Here is a 20,772-nt window from a genome sequence, read left to right as displayed (position 1 = left end):
TACAAAGAATAAACGTAGACAATTTTTTTTGAAATACTTTTCTGGGAAAAGAAACAAACGTAAAGCAGTGACCAAAGGGGGTTGTGTGTTTAAAAGAATTTTGTTTTGTTTTGTTGTTTTATAATTGGCATATAACCTTATATTAGTTTCAGGTGTACAACATAATGATTCGATATTTGTATATATCGCAAAATGATCACAATAAGTCTAGTTAGCATCCATCCCCACACATAGTTACAAATTTTCTTTTCTTGTGATGAGAACTTTTAAGAGCTTCTCTCTTAGCAGCTTTCAAATACACAATACAGTATTGTTAACTATAGTCACCATGCTGGACATTACATCCCCAGGACTTATTTTATAACTAGAAGTTCATACCTTTTGACCCCCTTCACCCATTTTGTCCACCACTCCACCATCCCCACCTCTGGCAATCACTGATCTGTTGTCTGTGTCTATGAGTTGTTGTTGTTGTGGGTTTTTTTAGATTCCACGTATAAGTGAGACCATAGAGTATTTGTCTTTCTCCCTCTGACTTATTTCACTTAGCATAATGCCTTCAAGTTCTATGTTTTTGTTTTTAAGATGAGAAAAACTTCTGCATGTTTATGTGTTGACGGGAAAGATTCAGTACAAAGGAAGAATTTGATGATGCAGAAGAGAGATTGGGGAAAACTGCAGAAGCCAAACTTTGAAAAGGCTCAAAAGGATGCGATTCCTATTGGGAACATTTGTGGAGCCATTGGCCTTTGTCAGGGAATCTGGGGAAGGGCTGTGTACAACTTAGGTTCTTTTTGCTAGGTAAGCGTAGCTGTCAAAGAAATTACACAAGATCAGGGTTAGCCAGACTCCCCCCACAGCCTCACTACAAAGTTAGAATGAACTGAGCTTCAGATACAGGTATTTATTAGGCAACCAGCTATTAGCAAAGAAGGGACAACACCTTTCATGCAACCGGTTCTGCAGGCTCAATCCACTCCCAGGTCTCCCATCTTGTAGGATTGGTAGGTTGTATTTTTCTCTATGTTCCTTGCTACTGGCCCACCAGTCTCAGGCTTGGCCATCTGGTTTGCTTTGGACAATGAACTGTGACTAGAAGTGATGTGTGTCACGTCCAAGTAGAGGTTTTAAGATCCTTCCTTTGGTTCTACCGTCATTCTCTGCCCTCTCCCTTGAGACCAGTCTATCTCAGAGAGGGGCTGCTCACTTGGGCTTGTGGAATGAAGAGGATACAGAGCAGGCCTCAGCTGACCTGCAGCCATTATGCCGTAAGCTTTGGTTGTTGCAAGCCGTGGAGAGTCGAGGACTGTTTGTTACTATAACACGAGCTAGCTAAGGCCAACTGATACATAGGAATTCCAACCTACACTTTCCACCTCTATAAAGGATTCACTTGGTCAACTTTCCCCAGGCAACATTCTGTGCCTTCTCTTTGGTCTCAGGCAATCAGAAATCCTCCTAACGTGATGGCTGGACGCAGGAAGCCATGAGGCCCACCTGTAAGAGGTGCAGGCTGGAGGCTGCAGTGGGTATTCTTCCTGTGTTCATGCAAGGCAGAGAGATGTGTGTGTGTGTCTTTGGGGCAGGGCGGGGGGGTGGGTATTTTCCAACTATTTTAACTGGTCCACACATCTTGAATACCTTTAATGTCCCCAGAAGTAGTCCTTTCTAACATCCACCACTGTAATTAACAGGCTAATAGTTTTGCCAATAAAAACCCATTTCTTGACATCCAATATATCAATAAGGGAAAGGCCAGTTCTGGACTGCGATAGGGACAATATAAAGATTTGTCGTGGCTACCCCTGGAGTATGGCCCTCTCTAATGTAATGCTGGAAACCCTGGACTGGGCCTTTTTGTTTTTAAGTTCTGTAACCCTTTAAGCGCGACTCACAGAACTGTCTCGCCATTTTCTACATGGACTTGCCTGGCATAATTCAAGAAAGAGAAGCTCATATTCATTCCACTCTTCTGGAACTCTGTGATAACATTTGATGACACCCCAATGGGACGTCTTCCACAAATTATATTTGGTGGTTTTAAGTAATCGCTAAAAGATACAGAGCCTAATTGTTCTGTAATATCACTACCCATTTTATCTAGATGTCCAATGGATCTATAACTTTCTCCCTGGGCTCACCTTCATAACTGTAAGGAATGTTTACACAGTGGTAGATATCAGAAGAAGCCCCAAAGAGATTATTAGGATCTCCAGAGAGTTACTGAAGAGTTTCGCCAAATTCTGCTCTCTTGATTCACACTGGACTCCACCCAGTTCAGGAATAATGGTAAATCCATCCTTGTGTCTTTCCATGGCTTCAGCTGAATAAGCACATGTGCTTCAATAGTGTATTTGCCTTTGTAATGGGTTAAATTTGTGTTTCCCAAACGATATGCTGAAGTCCAAAAGCCCATTACCTCAGAATGTGACCTTATTTGGAAATTAGGTAGTTGTAGATATAATTAGTTAAGATGAGGTCATATTGGAGTAGAGGGGGGCCCTAATCCAATATGATGATGTAAAGACACACAGGAAGACATTGACCATGTGAAGATGGAGGCAGGGACTGGAGAGATGCATCCACAAGTCAAGAAACATCCGGGGCTACAAGAAACTAGAAGAGGTAAGGAAGGAACCGCTTCTAGAGGCTTCAGAGGGAACGTGGCCCTGCTGACACCTTGATTTCAGACTTCTAACCTCCAGAACTGTAAGAAACTTAATTTCTGTTGTTTTAAGACACCCAAGTTTTTGGTACTTTTTACAGCAGGCTAGGAAACTAACGCAAACTTTATTCATCTGCGGAGACATCAATCTTTGCTTCTGTAGTTCTCCTAAACCTTTTGATCAGTAGGAAGGCCATACAGAGGAATACATGGAGAGAGAGGATGCGAAAGCCCAAGGATGAAAATTCTCCAGGTGATGGATGGATCCACTCCACTGTAAACATGGGCGGCATGAGAAGTATGGTCATGGCCCTGGCAGGGCTTTGAGGTCCTGAGATTGTACCTGCTTCCAGCAGACCACGTGATTGCGTATCTTGGTGCCTGCACATGCTCTCTCTCCACCACACCCACAGGTCTCCTCATGCCCACCATTCCCAGTGCTTGGCCCTGTGACCATGTGAGATGGCATGTTACTGACCAGACTTAGACTGAAAGGTTAAACTAACAGGCACACAAATAAAATCATACTAATTATATTGAAGTTTTAAAAAGAAAACTGCAGACATGATTGGGGAGACAGTGGTGTGTGTGTGTGCGAGCATGTGTGCGAAGACTTGAGGAGAGAAGAAAAGGCCTGAGCTAGTTATTTTAGGGAATGGGAGCTTATCTGTGAAGCATGGTACAATCTGGCTCCTTAAAGTCCATTTCAGATTTGTGATCATGTATCTAAATAAGATCAGTCTGCCCAGATGGGTGAATTCTTCAGTAATGCCTAGCTACAAGCGTGGAGAAGGTAGGGCTGCCACTATCTAGGATTGGACTTTTTCCAGATAATACAGCTAAGGGAAAGAGAGGAAGTTGCCAGTGTTTGTCAAGGAGTGATTACAATTCTGGGCCATGGAATCCTGGCTGGACACTGGAGACCTGAGATGATGGGATGCATGGATAGGGGTCTCAATGAGGCCAAAAAGTTGTTTTTGTGGGCATCTTGGAGCTAATAAGTGGGAAGGATAGGAAATGGGATTGGAGAATGTGATGTCTAAGATTTTGGAGGTGGCAGACTTTCTCGTGATGACAAGAGCCATGGTTTGCCGTTGGGACTCGGTGGCTGAGATGGATGGAGTGGAGGACAAGGTTCCTGTAGATGAGACGGTTAAAGAAAGGAGAGGCCAGCATGCAAATGGTGACAGAAATTAGGGTGGAAAGATGGAGCCAGCAGTTTCCTCCTCAGCGACGGGGGTGGAGGTGAGGATGAATAGTGAGCAGGAAGTTGCTTGATAGCAGAAGGTGGACAGGGAGAGGGTGGTGTGGTCTGATAGTCTGAGCATCAGGGGAGCTGGGATCATTTGGCAATAAGGAAAGAGAGAAAGGTTTGGAAGGCTGGGGAAAGGACACCAAGCCCACTGTGAGATCTGAGATGAGTGCTGTGTGTGAAAATAAAAAGAATATTTCTGGAGAGGATTACAGAGGAAGCACCTGTAAGAGAAAGGAGGTTGGGGGATCTGTGGGAGAAAATGTGAGATTGTATGGGCGTTCACTGGATACAGAGCGGGTGTTCCAATGGGGAACTCAATGGATGGGTTTGGAGTGATGAGGATGAGGAATTGGATCACATCAGAGGATCTACTGGGCAATTTGGGGATGACACTTGCATGTATTGCTGTGCTGGAGGGACTCCAGGATGTGAGTCCTGACTTATTTCTAGCCCAGTTGTTCAAAAGATTGTTCTAGAAGCACAGAGGCATCAAGGGGTGGGGATTCCACTCTTCAGACTGCTTCCCACTCCTGCATTCCACTCCTCCCAGACAGGAGGCAGAGCAGGTGATGAGGAAGACTCCTCCCTCAGAATCTTCTTGGGGACATCGTGGCCAGTGTCCCTTTCTGTTACCCCTAATTCTATTACTTTGCTGCTCCCTCTCCATCCCATTCCTGCTGTTGCAGCAATGCCTTCAAACCTTCTCTACTTGCCTTCTTTTTCTCACTCCTCTCTCAAATATACCTTTTAATCTTCAATTCTCTCGCTTCCCTTCTTGAAAAGAATAAAATTTTTATTAACAGATTCATCTGTCATTAGCACAATTGTATGAAGGTGGAGGAAAGGAAGAAGCTCAGAAAAAGTCAGATGGATAACACAAAAATCTGTGGAGGCTCATACTACAATGTGGATGGACTTTGAGGATGTTATGAAATAAGCCAGACACAGAAGGACAAATACTGCATGATTCCACTTACATGAGGTACCTAGAGTAGTCAGATTCACAGAGACACAAAGGAGAATGGTGGTTGCCGGGGGTAGGGGGTGGGAGTTGTTTAATGGACACAGAGTTTCAGTTTTGCAAGAGAAAGAGAAAAGCATTCTGGAGATGGATTGCACAATAATGTCCTTAACACTATTGAACTGTACACTTAAGAATGGTTAAGATGGTAAATTTTATGTTATATATATTTTACCACAATTAAAAAGAAAAAAAGAAATCTGTAGAGACTATACAGAAAGCCTGGATCTGATGATTTATAGATGGCAGAGAAAATACCAAACAGCCGGAAGAAAACAAGTTATAGGCCAACCTTCTGTCCACTAGAATCACTTCTGCGTCCTAGTAGTTCCTGGTCCTGAGTTGATCCAGTTCAAGGCTAGGAGACCCGCAAAGCCAGATTCTGTGCCCAAGAAGACCAACGTTAAACACCAAATGTGTATCAAGAAAACAATTAAGAACGCTACCGCTGTTTTTTTCCTTCTCTTTTAGGCCAGGAAAGCTTGCCAAGCCATAAAACAAAGAACAGGTAATTAAGAACTGGTGTTGTTAACAAGCTGCTTCTGTTTTCATTCATAATAAGAGAGCTTCCAGTTTCCCTATGGAAAAGAGGTCTTGATTTCAACGATAAACCCAGAACATGGAAAGGATGGAATTAATTGAAGTCCCCTTTGGCCTTCACCCAAGTTGGCTCCAGGAGAGTTTGGCAACATATAGGGACATCTCCTGGAGAACTCAGATTAGACAAAAAAACCACACAGGGGAGCTCCCCGGGGAAGCGGATCAAATGAATTAAGAACGTGCCCTAGAGGTCACAGGGGAACCTCGGAGCAAAATGCCTTCCAGACCTAGAACAGAGAAAAAAGACTCTCCCTTCAGACCTCACCAAGGGCTATGCCTAACTTTGGGAGACGCATCACTGCGCATGCATTTGTGACCATGCTCTCCAACAAAGACACAGCGAAGTCTTCCCTCACCTTCCCCAGAAGAGAAGGGCTGGGGCCAGGAGAAGGCTTGTCATGTCCACATAACTAGCCTCCTGATTTTTGAGTAAGCCCATGACTGAGAGATGGGGAAGATGATGAACAGAGACTGGATGAGGGTCCTCCACGCCCTGACCTCCATCATCTCAACCCTTCTATTCCCGCCTACCCTTGTATCTGCCCTTGGACTTTCCCCTCGAATCTATTCAGGTCTCCCCAGAGTTCTATCTCAGGGCTGAAATCTTTCTTAACCTAAATTATATGCTGTTTAAAAGCATATCCCTTGATATTTGAGTGGCTTTACTCACAAGGGCAAGGGGGGTGGGGGGTGAGGCTGGAAATGGCACGAGGGTCTGAGGTATCAAAGCTTTTAAACTGGGGTATGGGGCATGTAACATGGATCATAGCATTTTCACCAGAACCAGGCCCCCTGCAATTGTGACAGATGGGAAGAGTTGCCTTTGGTGGCCTACAACCTCCATTTGGTGGCCTCTCCCGCTATTCCAGGCTTTTGGTATGTTGTTCATACCTCTCTTCTAAATTATTTTTAATTTCTGACTTGAGATGGTGAGTGGAAAGTGATCTGATTAGGCTATTGCATAATAATGACAAAAGAAAAGGAGTGGTATCAAGACAAGACTAAAGATATTTATCCAATGTTTCAAAAGGAAGAAATGAATCATTCTAGAAACTGCCATCATGTAAAACTCCAAACTGCATTATTAAACTGATGGCTTGTGAAGACTTAGAAAAGGAAGCAGTGGGGCCAGCCCCGTGGCTTAGCAGTTAAGTGCATGCGCTCTGCTGCTGGCAGCCTGGGTTCAGATCCTGGGCGCGCACCGAGGCACCGCTTCTCCTGCCATGCTGAGGCCGTGTCCCACATACAGCAACTAGAAGGATGTGCAGCTATGACATACAACTATCTACTGGGGCATTGGGGGGAAAAAATAAATAAAATCTTAAAAAAAAAAAAAAGAAAAGGAAGCAGTGATCATTGGGACTGCCTCTTGGGTTTAATAAATAAAGAAATGTAATGCCAAATTAAATGGATTTGCTCATAAAGGCTGATGGATCTGAAGAAAACTGTAGTGATATCTTGTACTAAGATTTTAGCAGGCATCTGACAAAGTTTCTCCAGATATTCTTGAGAATATACTACTGATATATATATATATGTAATACTGATATGTATATAGTATTGCCCTCTACCCAAGTCAGCTCCAGGACAACTGGGTATTAGATGATGTTAAGGTGCTTATTAAATGTGATAATGGTACTATGATTATCTCTTTTAAAAGTCTTTATCTCTTAGAGATGCATACTGGAGTATCTATGGGTGAAATTATAAATATCTGGGAGTTGCATTAAATACTGGAGGCACCTCAGCAGAAGTGGAAAGTTTAACAAGATGGACAAAATGTTAATAATTGTTGAAGCTTGTTCCATGGAGGTTCATTGTACTATTCTCTACCTTTGGGTATGTTTGGAAATTTCCATAATTCCAGAATTATTCCAGAAAGTTTAAACACCTACTTCCCATGATAGGATGTGTACAAATGCTTGTTGAATAGAAAAGAATGAGTTGAATAAATTCCCTAAGCTTTAAAATTGTGTCCCCACCAGCATTTCTAAAATGTTGGACAATTTTATCAATCTTTGTTGCTTCTGGATCCAATACCTTCCTTTTGAATCCATTTTTTTTTCTTATCAGAGTATATTTGTAAGTATATTCAGGGAATGGTAAGCCCTCTCTGAATTAAAGAATTTTATAGCCCTTGTGCTATTTAGGAGAAAGATAGAGGAATTCAATAGAAGTGGTGATAATGGGCCTCCGTATCTAGTGTCTGATTTTGAAGAGACATTTTCTAGTATCTAACCAGTAAATACCACTAGATATGATATTGATATGGGTTTCTTATAGTTTCCCACTAGTAGGTTAAGGGATTTTCCTTCTAATTGTAGTTTACATTTTTGGGTGGAGAGGGGAGACTTAACTGTGCATTGCTATTGAGTGTTATCAAATGATTTTATACTCTATTAATATAGTCATGTAGATTTCTCCCTAGATCTGTTATATTGTTTGCTGTTAGTGTCTTGAGTAGATTCCAAATCCTAGCGAACCTGTGTACAGCAGAGAAGAACCCAGCCCGGTCTTTTTGCGCCATCCTCTCACCTTCCAGCATCTTTCTGTTATATGGTAAATTACATTACTTTCTGTTTTAAACCAGTTTTGGATTGTTGAACGTATTATGTATTATTAAAATATAGCTGGGTTTCATTTTCATCAAATTGCGCTAGAGTGTTCTATTATGATTTTTTTAAACATCCTTTTTCAATACTAAATTTAAAAATTTTTGCCTTCTCTCTCTTTCTGTTTTTTAACTTGATTAATCTTGCCAGACTTTTATCTATGCTATTATCCTTTTCAAAGAACCAGCTTTGGTTTCCCAATATATGCCTTTGGAGCTATTTCTTTGCAATGTATTTTTTTATTTTACTGTATCATGGTCAACAAAAGTTTTCTGTATGATATTAATTCTTTAATTCATTTGTGGCCTAATAAATTCATGTAAATGTTTCATATGTTCTTATAAGGATAAGGTGAAAGGGCTGCACCAGTGATACAGGTCTCTTGACTCCAAACCTAGTGTGCACCAACTGCAGCATCTCTGGACCAGTGAGTTGCTCCTCATTTGCTTGCCCTCCTCTGCACACACATGCGGTATTTGAGGCTTCAGAATGCACAGCTGCCAAAGTCTCTTCCGGCCATGTTCTGGCCGTGGGACTCTGTGCGGTGTTATCTGGACCGATTGGAATATTTTGATAAATAAATCAGTCATGTGTGCTTTCTGGGGCTGGTGGTGGGAGAGGGGACGGTTTTCTGCTTCTGAAACTCTAGGAGAGGGAGAATGAGTCCACAAGAGCAATCTTATTTTTGATAAGGAATCATCCCTAGATGATAATGAAAGATGCCTAGTTAGGGAAAATGTTTATACTGTTTACCTTTTGGTCTCACTTATTTCTATTCAGATCCCTAGCAATCCTAAGAATTACTTTAAAATTAGAGAAAGGGGTCTTGGTGAAGGGTGTTCTAAAAAAAACCCAAAAGGGTCCTGGGGAAGATTCATCTAATTTTTGCCTATTACTGCCTTTGAATAAAATTTAATTTCCAAAAATGTAACTGACAGGGAGCTGGCCCCATGGCCGAGTGGTTAAAGTTCCACACGCTCCGCTTCGGTGGCCCAGGTTCGCAGGTTCAAATCCTGGGGGCAGACATACTCCACTCATCAGCCATGCTGTGGAGGCAGCCCACATACAAAATAGAGGAAGATTGACACAGATGTTAGCTCAGGGCGAATCTTCCACACCAAAAAAAACAAAAAGTAACTGACGGATTTCTGCTTCCTGTCAAGATGAAACATGGAAACTGGACTTACTTTCCCACTTGAAAGAACAACAACAACAAAAAAAATCAGAAGACTATACATGAAAATTTAAGACACTGGACATCAGGCAATGAAGGGCAGTGACCCCTGAGAGACAGGAAACCAGCAGGGTGAGCCCAACAACTTATTCAGCTTACTGCCTTGAAATCGTTTCCAGGCCACGGTGCAGGGAGTGGGCACCCAGGCAGAGCCCACAGGACTCTTTGAGTTGAGATGGAGCCAAGGGTCCAGGGAGGCAAAGGCGACTAGAGAGCTACACAGAGAGAGAATCCCTCAAGAATTCATCAGAATACTGATCAGCACACGTGTGTGAGGAAGCCTGGGCTTGAGAAAGAATCATCTGAAAGAATAAGAGGGAACAGGCCTTGATGCTTACACAGGCCCAGGAATCATGCCTGTTATCACTGACCAGATTGAAAAACTCATAATTCATGCGCAGTGGGTAGAGTACTCAGGAAGGTCTTGCCTCAGTAATGGGGAATAATTAGCTCTAGACTAAGCACTCCTTCAGATCCTCCTAATAAATTATAAAAGCAAGGCCCTAAAAGAATCAAATTTCCAAGTACACAGCACAGAATAAAGCTCAAGAATATTTATAGGATTACAAAAATATCCAGCCTGCAACAAGGTAAATTTCACAATGGCTGACATCCAATGAAAAACACATTCAAAGATGTGAAAAATACCATCTATGAGGTGAATAATCAATTAATTGAAACTAACCTCAAACTAACACAGATCTTAGAATCAGACAAAGACAATAAAGCAGTTATCATAACATTTCCCATATGTTCAAAAGATTAAGTAAAGACATAGAAGATAAAAAAAGACTCAAATTGAGCTCTAGAAATTAAACTACAATTTCTGAGGTCAAAAATAATCAGATTAGGCAGCTTAGACATTGTAGAAGAAAAGATTAGTGAACCTATACCACTTGTCAGTGGCCATGCTATGGTGGCGACCCACATACAAATAGGGGAAGATTAGCATGGATGTTAGCTCAGGGCAAATCTTCCTCAGCAAAAAATAAATAAGTAAATAATTTAAAAAATAATTTTACAGCATAAATAAACAAAGACAAAATAAAGATTTTTTCATATATACAAAAGTTGAAAGAATTCATCATGAGCAGACTCACACTACAAAAATGTTACAGAAATTCCTTCGTGCATAAGGAAGATATTATCAGATGGAAATCTGGATCTACACAAAGGAATGAAAAACACAGGAAATGGTAACTACGTGGGTAAATAAATACTCAGTATTAAATGACACCAAGTAATAAAGACTAAGGTTTTTTTCTTAGTATTTAAATCTCTTCAAAAGATAGTTGACTGTTGAAACAAAAATATCAAAGTATTATGGGATTTATAACATATGTATAAGTAAAATGTATGACAACTATAGCAAAAAATTGGGGACAGCAGAAATAGAAATATACAATTAGAATATTCTTATACTATATGTCAAGTGGTATAATACCCCTTGAAGCTAGACAATGATAAGTTAAAAGTTTATACTATCAACTCTTAACCACTAAAATAATAGAACAGAGTTATTGCAAATAATCCAACAAAGCAAACAAACGAGAATCATAAAAAAATACTCAATACAAAACAAGACAGAAAAATAGGAAACAGGAAACAAAGATGGGACAGATAGAAAGAAAATAAAAGGGGCCGGCCCCGTGGCATAGCGGTTAAGTGCGCACGCTCTGCTGCTGGCGGCCCGGGTTCAGATCCCAGTCACGCATCAATGCACCACTTGTCCGGCCGTGCTGTGGCAGCGTCCCACATGAAGCGGAGGAAGATGGGCACGGATGTTAGCTCAGGGCCAGTCTTCCTCAGCAAAAAGAGGAGGATTGGCATGAATGTTAGCTCAGGGCTGATCTTCCTCACAAAAAAAAAAAAAAAAGAAAGCAAAAAACAAGATGATTAAACTCAAACCTAATCATATCAATAATCACATCAAATGCAATTGGTCTAAACATCCCCAATTAAAAGTCAGAGATTGTCAGATTAAATTTTTAAAAAAGCAACTCTATGCTCCCTATAAGAAACAAAAACACACTTTAAGTATAAAGACACTAACAGGTTAAAAGTAAAAGGACGAAAAAAGATATACCATGCTAATACTAGTCAAGAGAAAGCTGGAGTTAGATTAATATTAATTTTAGAGCAAAGAATATTACCAAGGATAAGACAAGAGAGCCAACTAATCAAAAAGACTTAACGATCTTTAATATTTATGCTCCAAGTGATAGAGCTTCAAAATACGTGAAGCAAAAACTAATAGAACTGCAAAGGAAAATAGATAAATCCACAAGACAAATTCACAATTATTGTCCAAGATTTCAAACGCCCCTCTCAATAACTGAAAGAACAAGGAGATCAGCAATGCCATAGAGACTTGAACAACGTGGTTAGCCAACTTGACCTCAGTGACAAATTTATAGAACCCCACAGAACATTTACTAAGCTAGACCATATTCTAGACCATAAAACAAGTCTCAATAAATTAGAAAGGATTCGAGTCATATCAAGAATATTCTGTGCTATAGCCAAGACATGGAAGCAACCCAAGTGTCCCTCTACTGATGATTGGATAAAGAAAATGTGGTATATATTTACCATGGAATACTACTCAGCCATGAAAAAAGACAAAATCGTCCCATTTGCAACAACATGGATGGACCTGGAGGGTATTATGTTAAGTGAAATAAGCCAGACAGAGAAAGACAAACAATGCATGATTTCACTCAAATGTGGAAGATAAACCAACACATGGACAGATAGAACTGTTTGGTGGTTACCAGGGGCTAGGGGGCTGGGGGGTGGGCACAAGGGGTGGAGGGATGCACTTATATGGTGACTGACAAGCAATAATGTACAACAAAAATTTCATACACACACAAAAAAAATGTCAAAAAAAAAAAGAATATTCTCTGACCACAATGGAATTAAATTAGAAATCAATAACAGAAAGATATCTGGAAAATCTCCCAACATTTGGAAATGAAATAATACACTTTTAAATAACCCATGGGTCACAGAAGAAATCAAAAGGAAAATTAGAAAATATTTTGAGCTGATTGAAAGTGAAAACAGAACATATTGGAATTTGTGGAATGCCAGTGAAGCAGCATACAGGGAGAAGTTATGGCACTAAATGCCTGTGTTAGAAAAGGATAAAAGGATTTCAAATCATTGGCCTCAGCTTTTCCCTTAAGAAACTAGAAAAGGTAGAATGATCAAATCTAGAGCCAGCAAGAAAGGAAATAATAAAGATCAAAGTCTAAGCTGATGAAATAGCAAACAGAAAAACAATAGTGAAAATGAAACCAAAGCTGGCTCTTCGAGAAGATCAATAAAATTCTTAAACCTCTAGCCAAACATTATTCTTGGGTTCTCTTTCTAACATCTTATAAATTGTTTTGAGGTCCAATGAGATAATTTTCTGAAAAATACTAATCGAGCTATGACTATAAGATAATTTCTAAATGTCCAGTTGCCTATGATGCTATGTTTAACTCTATAAATTACTTAGTGACTCAAAATTGTAGAAACTTGATAATTAAGATAAAGTGCATTTATTGGCCGACTCTGTTAGAATTCACAGAGCTGGTTCAACAAGGGGGAAAAATGGGATTGTTTGACTACAGAGTGTCTCCATGACGCCCAACTACATTTACAGAGATTTCGGGGAAGAAGTCTGTGGCTTCCCATCCCAGGAAGATACACATGGCAAAGCTAAAGAAAATGTCCTATAATCCAACCTAGGACGAGCCAGCTACTGACACCGCATGCCTCTCAGGGGTGTTATATTGGTGTCTTGCCTCCTGCCAGAGACGTGTTTGCTGTCCTTCGGGAACAACAGCTCCAGGAAAAACTCACATGGGGTGGGGAGAATCACCCTCCTGTCAGTGCATTAGACATTCTGTCAGAAGTCACACAGGAGGTGATGGGCTGGTGCTTTCAAGCAGTGCAACACTTTATTTTCAAGGTCAATGGTCCTCCTAGGAACCAGACAGAGGTACTAATGGCTGGGCTGGTGTACCCTCTGCATTGCACTACCCTACCATGCTGCATTCCACATCCCCCTCTTCATCCAGACAAGGCTTGTACACTTGGATTCTCTCTCCCAGAAGAGTGAACTTCCCCATGCAGTACCCTGCATAGGAAACTAAGGGATGGCCTTTGTCCCTCAATGCTTTAGCTCTGAGGCCAGTGATCAGCGTCTCCCACTCTGTTGTCTACCCTTTCTTGAGGCCCTTCAGGCCCCTCCCAAGCTCCCTCCCCTTCACTTCCACCACCTCCACCACCTGGACATTCCAGGACATGACTCAATTCTCAGGTGAGACCCCACGTGGTCGCTCTCTCTGGGATCCTTATTGCAACCAATAATTCTATAGACCCTTCCACTATTGCCCAGGCAAAATGTAGTCCCCTCCCTCTCCTCTGCACCATCCCTCAAACTGCCTTTTTTTTTTTTTTTGGAGGACGATTGGCCCTGTGCTAACATCTGTTGCCAATCTTCCTCTTTTTCTTTTTTCTCCCCAAAGCCGCAGTACATAGTTGTATATCATAGTTGTAGAGTTGTAGCTCTTCTATGTGGGACACTGCCTCAGAATGGCTTGATGAGCAGTGTGCAGGTCCGTGCCCAGGATCCAAACCTGCGAACCCCGGGCCAGTGAAACAGAACACGCGACCTTAACCCCTATGCCACAGGGCGGCCCTGAACTGCCTTCCTGTAAGATCTTGGCACTGCCGGGGCTGCCGTTGATTTCACATGACTTGTAGAGCAAGTCTTCCAACCTCCCTAAAGGAGGATCCTGACGGTGGACTTGCCAAACAACAGGAGGAATCAGGTTTCACTCTGTGGCCCTTGTGAGCATTTCCTTAGTCCTCAACCCAAGGTTAATCCCAGGCATGAGGACCTCTCATTGGCCCCTTTAGTGACACAGGTCCACCCAGTTGTATTTTCAGGTATTGAAGAATTCACAGTTCACTGAATCTGCAAGATAGTTTTGCCTACATCCTAGCATTGTTCTTTCTACTTTGTATCCCCATTTACATATTTGATATCAGGCCATGGCTTGTTTTCTTTGAAGGGTGTTGGCTTTCTGCTGACACTTCGTAGAGGACACTGATTTAAATCTATAATTGCACTATAAATCAATAAATCCTATCACTGTTACAAAAAGAAAATGTTTCTCTGTCATTAAAACGTTTTTGCTAAGTCATCCTTACCTTTGAATTTTCAAAGGGAAATACAAAGTAGATCTTGCTGGAGGAGCCTCTTTTTCGGGATTTCTGACTCAGTTGAGTCAATCTCTGACTCAAATCCAAATTCCACAAGGGCTGAGCTCCAGGGCAAAGTATGGTCTCTCATAGCTCAGAGAGTGAGTGCTTGGCCCAGACTAAGCTTAACCATTCAGATCCCAATGTGCAGCCACAGGTCACGGTGCTCTTCAATCTATGCCCCTCCTCAGCAAGCTTCTGATGCCTACAACTTATAGTCAGACCCTCCTGGTTTTCTCAATTTGATATGAAGTGCAAGTTAATAAATGTGTCATAATATGCTGACTGCTAATGTGGGATATATAACAACTCGGAAAGAAACTTGAAGGTTTTGGGCCGGCCCCGTGGCTTAGCGGTTAGGTGCGTGCGCTCCGCTGCTGGCGGCCCGGGTTCGGACCCTGGGCGCGCACCGATGCACCGCTTCTCCGGCCATGCTGAGGCCGTGTCCCACATACAGCAACTAGAAGGATGTGCACCTATGACATACAACTATCTACTGGGGCTTTGGGGTGGGGGGGAAGGAGGAGGATTGGCAATAGATGTTAGCTCAGAGCCGGTCTTCCTCAGCAAAAAGAGGAGGATTAGCACGGATATTATATTAGCTCAGGGCTGATCTTCCTCACAAAAAAAAAAAAAGAAAAAAGAAACTTGAAGGTTTCCTATGACTCTGTAAAAAATGTCCCAATGATCTAACCAGAAAAGATAAGTTGGGGCACTCACCCCAGGCAGGGTTCTCGGGACCTGGGCTGAGCTCCTAGGTGGATAGGACTTGATTTCAGCAGCAGCACCTGGAGCCAAGGATGCACCAGGAGGCAACCTCTGGAAGGAGTCTGAAACAGAAGAAGGGACAGACAGTGCAACTCAAGGCATCAACCAAAGGGGCCAGGAGAAAAGCAGAAAATGTAGGTCCAGAGTGAGATCAGACATGGTCAGAATCAGGCCCAAATAAGAGAATTCAGTGTGGAAACTGTGGTCAGAGCCTATCGAGATCCCCTGAGCCTCTAGAATGCAGTCTCAGCTATGATCCATACCTTGTTGTTCACTGTTTCCGTGGTATTGAGAACTGACCGAGACAGTTTGGTTGTGTGCAACTAATAGATTCTTTTTGGTAGATTCTGTAGCTGTCAAAATTTAAAAAGTAGAGGAAGGCTAACTCTTCCTCAAAACCTTGCTACTGAATCTTAATGACAGCTGATTTCAGAAGGAATTCTGCCACACACAGAGCCACTTATTAGGCAAACATTTATGAGCAAGCAACTATAAAGACAGTTCTCCTAACTTGTTCTGTCAACTCCGTGAACTCCCAGCTCTCTGTCCTCATATGCGCTCTGACTATCTCTTAATTGAAAGGTTGACTTGAGAGAGATACAGCAATTTAGAGGCAAGGTTTAGTTCACCCATTGGCAATCAAAATTCTCTGAAATCATGGCTGGACACACAGGACCATTTCAGAACCATGCCTTGGGATCCACTCCAAAAGAAGAGAAGGGGAAGTCTTTCAAAGTCTTATCTATACTCTGGTCGTGTAAGTTTTACATAATGCTGTCTAAAATATTTTAGTCTATCCATGTATCTTGAATACCACTGATTCACGAATGAGGGTCCACTTCTAGCACCCAGTATGCCAATTACAAGACATTCATTTCACCAATGAAAACCCTTTAGTTCACACTGGTTTTGTTTGTTTATGAGAGCTACTAGAATTTGGTTTCTAAACTACAGTAGTATCCTGTAGCATGGCTTATCATTTGGGTCTTAATTTACCTATTGTTTCTACAGAGATGCCATCCCTCCTGGTTGTGATCTGTTGTGGGTTGAATTGTGCCCCCTAAAAGATATACTGAAGTTCAAACACACATACCCCCACCTGTGAATGTGACCTTATTTGGAAATATGGTCTGTGCAGATGTAATCAAGTTAAGACGAGGTCATACTTGATTAGAGTGGGCCCTAAATCCAATGACTGGTGTCCTTATAAGGAGAGACTCTATCCTATATATTGTATTTATTTCATAGCTGTCCCCATTATCTGAAGTTATTGTTATTTACTTGTTTATATCTGTCTTCCTCTACTAAGCTAGAACCTTTATAACAGCAGGGATCCTATTTATCTTATTTCTGTATCTCTAGCATCTTTAAGAGTGCTTGGTACATGGTAGGTGCTCAAGAAATATTTCTAAAATGAATGAATGAATATGGCTATATTAGTTGTCTAGGGCTGCTGTAATGAAGTACCACAAACTGGGTGGTGTGTAACAACCATCCATAGGAGAAATTTATTCTCTTGCAGTTCTGGAAGCTAGAAGCAGCAGCAGTTCTCAGCATGGGGATGAAGGGGGAGGTAGAAATATAGATGAAGGTACTCCTTCTAGGAAGAAGCAAAGCCACCAAGTTAAAAAAAAAAAAAAAAGGTCTGGGTGATGGTGAGCTGAAACTGGACGAAACCATGTAGTGACGAGGTCAGGACCCTGGGCCAATTAGACCTAATCTAGTGAAACTAATATAGAGAATTTGCAGCCCAATGCTCAGGCATGTGGTTAAGTGCAATAGAGCTGGCTAAGGGCCAGCCCCGTGGCTTAGCGGTTAAGTGCGCGCGCTCCGCTTCTGGCGGCCCAGGTTCGGATCCTGGGCGCGCACTGACGCACCGCTTCTCCGGCCACGCTGAGGCCACATCCCACATACAGCAACTAGAAGGATGTGCAGCTATGACATACAACTATCTACTGGGGCTTTGGGGGAAAAAATAAATAAATAAATAAATAAAATTATTAAAAAAAAAAATAGAGCTGGATAAGGTGTCTCCCAGCTGAGGCTATAACTGAGTTTTCAATAGACTATTCTTTAAGTCCAGCTGCCACGTGGTGATGGGGATCATGGTAAGACCAGTGAATTCAAAGGGCATCAGTTCATTGCATTACTTCTTTTGCTATCAAGGAGTTTCGTATCAGAATCAATTTTGGAATGGGACACATGACTTTGAATAAGGCATTCAGTAAGTCCCATTGATGGTGGGGCTGGCAGAAGTATGGTGCACAGGGGAATCAAATCCAAATCCAGAATATGTCTATTCCACTGAGGACAAATTGCTGCCCTAGCTATGATGGAAGGGTCCAAAGCGCCAACATACCGCTAGGTAGCTGGGGTGGCTTTGCATACCCAAGGTATGGTACCACATTGAGGTCTCAGAATTGGTTGCTGCTGCTGTGGGCAAGCTGGACACTCAGTAGTGACAGCAGCCAGCTTAGCTTGGTGAGAGGAAATCTGTATTACTGAGCCCAGGCACGGCTTCCATCCCTAGCTCCTTTCCCACTTTGTTCGTGAACTCATTGAGCAAGTTCAGAAGTGGTGGAGCAAAGAGCTGTCAAGGAGTGGGAATACCTGATTTGAAAACGTCCTTACTAGTAAGGGGCTTCCAGTGAGCATTCACATGGGACAAAAATATCATCTCACTGAGGGACAACTCAAAAGATCCATCCATCCGTATATGTCTTCCCTATAACTTGTTACAAATCTTCCAACCATTAATTCCTACCACCCAGCTAAAATTTTAGCCACGATGGATAGATAGATAGATAGATAGATAGACAGATAGACAGACAGATAGATAGATAGATAAGATAGATAGAAAGAAAAAGGAACAAAGGAAGGGAGGTAGGGAGGGAGGAAGAGAAATGGCATTGACCTTTATCTCAGGTTATCTTTCTCCTGCTGTGCCTTCCAGGTAAAGTGGGTGATGATATGTATGTATCACTGAAATTTTTGCCCACAAGGAGGATTTCCCATCAACTCATTTGGTTCTATCCCTGATGTGGCTGATAGACCAAAGCGGTTCACTTGTCCCGGATATAAGCATTTTGTGCAAAACCTGCTACTTCCTGCTCTACAAGTCCTATCAGCATAATGTTATCAGGTTATCAGTGTAGTGGACCAGACTGATACCATGTGTAATCATGAGATGATGAGTACTGCAGGCTAAATTGTGTCACAATGCCAGAAATTTATGTCATCCTAAGTTGAAATAATGAAGGCATGCTATGCTCTCGTCAGATAAGAGCCAACTGCCTTTTATGTTCTCTGTTTGTTGGGATAGAGGAGTGAAATTGCCAGCTTAACAGCTACATGTCAAGTAACAGATGCTGTGTTGATTTTCTCTAGGAAAGAATTCTATCTAGAACAGCAGCTTTAATTAGAGTTATCCTCTGATTAAGCTTATAATAATCTACTATTTTTACTCTAGACCCATCTGACTTCTGTGCTGGCTAAACTGGGGGTGTGATAAGATTTGCCACCTACAGAAGAGTCTATTAGTTATTTCCTAATGTCTATTCTTCTCTTATTCCATAATAATAGAACCATTATTTGGTGCTTGGCATGTGGCCACCCTCCCTTACAACTAAGAGTGGCCACGTGACTAAATTCTGGCTAATGGTATATAAGTGGAAGAGTTATGTACTATATTTAAGAGTATTTGTGTAGGGGGCCTTACCCTTCCCTTTTTGATTCCTGCTGGCCGGAATGAGAATGTAATCGCTGGCACTCCTGCAGCTGCAAAGTCATGGGAGTGAATGAGGTCACCTTGGGGGTCACTATAGACAATGAAAAGAAAAATTTCATGGTTAGGAAGATGAAAAGAAATCAGAAGAGGTGACTAACTGCAAGGTAGTAGGAGAACCAAAAGACAGTTGCCCAGAGGGCAAGAGAAGAAGGTGATTTAAAGACAGATGTTCAACAATATTATGTAATACTAATAGGTTGAGTAAAACCTGGAATGATTTTTCAATTTGGCAACATGGAGGTCACTGGTGGTTTATCTAATGTCTTCTCGTGATTAAATTTAGGTTGTGCATTTTGAGCAAGAGTACTACAGAAATGATGTTGTATCCTTCTCGGTATATTATATGTATTAGTGAGAGTTCTCCAGAGAAACAGCGCCAATAGGATATATATATATACACACACATATAAAAGGAGATTTATTATGAGGAAATGGCTTACGTGATTATGGAGGCTGAGAAGTCTCACAATCTGCTGTCTGCAAGCTGGAGACCCAGGAAAGCCAGTGGTGCAATTCAGCCCAAGTCCCAAGGCCTGAGAACCAGGGGAACCGAGGGTGTGAACCCCAGTCCGAGCACAGGAGCAGATGAGATGAGATGTCCAGCTGGAGCAGTGAGGCAGGGAGGGAAAAAGTGAATTCCTCCATCCTCTGCCTTTTCTTCTATTCAGGCCCTTAACTGGTTGGATGATGCCCACCCACATTGGGGAGGGACATCTACTTTACTGAGTCCACTGATTCAAATGCTCATCTCATTCAGAAACAATGTTTAATCTGGCCACCATGCTGTGGCCAGTCAAGTTGACATCATATTAGGAGATACATGATGTAGATATGTTTCAATACTGGTGACATTAACTCCATCACAGGTTTCTCCACTGTAAATTTACTATTTTCCCTTTGAACTTAGTGAGGGTCTTGTCTGGATCTATGCAAATATCCTACTTCTCATCATATTTTTGCCTACTAATTTTAGCATTTACTCTTGCCTGTGACTATCATTACTGTGATGGTTGCCACACAGTGATTTTCTAATTTCTGCATCTCTTCTACATTCATTAATTGGAATTTACTGTAAAAAAGAGTCTTCTGCTCACTTTTAAGTGAGAATGGGTAGGACTGTGTTTGGGCTGCTGGCTGGGTTGCTTATGGTGATAATTCGTGGTCACGTTTCTCCAAGAAATCAGGAGGTCAATGGAAAGGCACTAGCCTTCTGACCCTGAAGAGAAGAACGGATTTTCAGTTTTTCATATCGTTCTCTAAATTTTGATGTGATTACATTGCCACGAATTTAATGATAACACTTCTACAATAAAATAGACCATAACATGACTGACTACCTTCTGGGTGACTATATTCATTAAGTCAGGAAAAAGAGAATGAGGGTAGGGTAGAAATGAAATAAACATTTCGCATTCACTTTCCCCTGCATGTCAGCAGCAGAGAAAGGACACACGTCTCAAGCTCAGCGTGAATTAAGTGATACCCTTTATGAACCCTGATGGCTTTCGATAACCTGACAAAAGCCTTTTCACTGGACTTGGCTGGAGCCTCAGGAGGTGCCTTTGACT

The 20,772-nt window shown here is 41.8% G+C and overlaps 1 long non-coding RNA gene and 1 pseudogene across 1 annotated transcript in view; both read right to left on the bottom strand.

The window, feature by feature from the left end:
- Positions 1-1,838: 1,838 nt before the first annotated feature.
- LOC131410011 (protein MEMO1-like) lies at positions 1,839-2,416 on the bottom strand (annotated as a pseudogene).
- A 2,714-nt stretch (positions 2,417-5,130) lies between these two features.
- The window catches only part of LOC131410298 (uncharacterized), a 44,972-nt gene continuing 29,330 nt past the window's right edge, over positions 5,131-20,772 (bottom strand). Inside the window, exons 5-7 of the long non-coding RNA XR_009221221.1 lie at positions 19,645-19,807; positions 15,370-15,479; positions 5,131-5,323 (exon numbers count right to left, since the gene is read on the bottom strand). This is a non-coding gene — a long non-coding RNA (uncharacterized LOC131410298). The remainder of the gene's footprint in view (positions 5,324-15,369; positions 15,480-19,644; positions 19,808-20,772) is intronic.

This window comes from Diceros bicornis, chromosome 9 (assembly GCF_020826845.1).
Source record: "Diceros bicornis minor isolate mBicDic1 chromosome 9, mDicBic1.mat.cur, whole genome shotgun sequence".
Taxonomy (NCBI): domain Eukaryota; kingdom Metazoa; phylum Chordata; class Mammalia; order Perissodactyla; family Rhinocerotidae; genus Diceros; species Diceros bicornis.
This window is presented reverse-complemented; position numbering and strand designations above follow the sequence as displayed.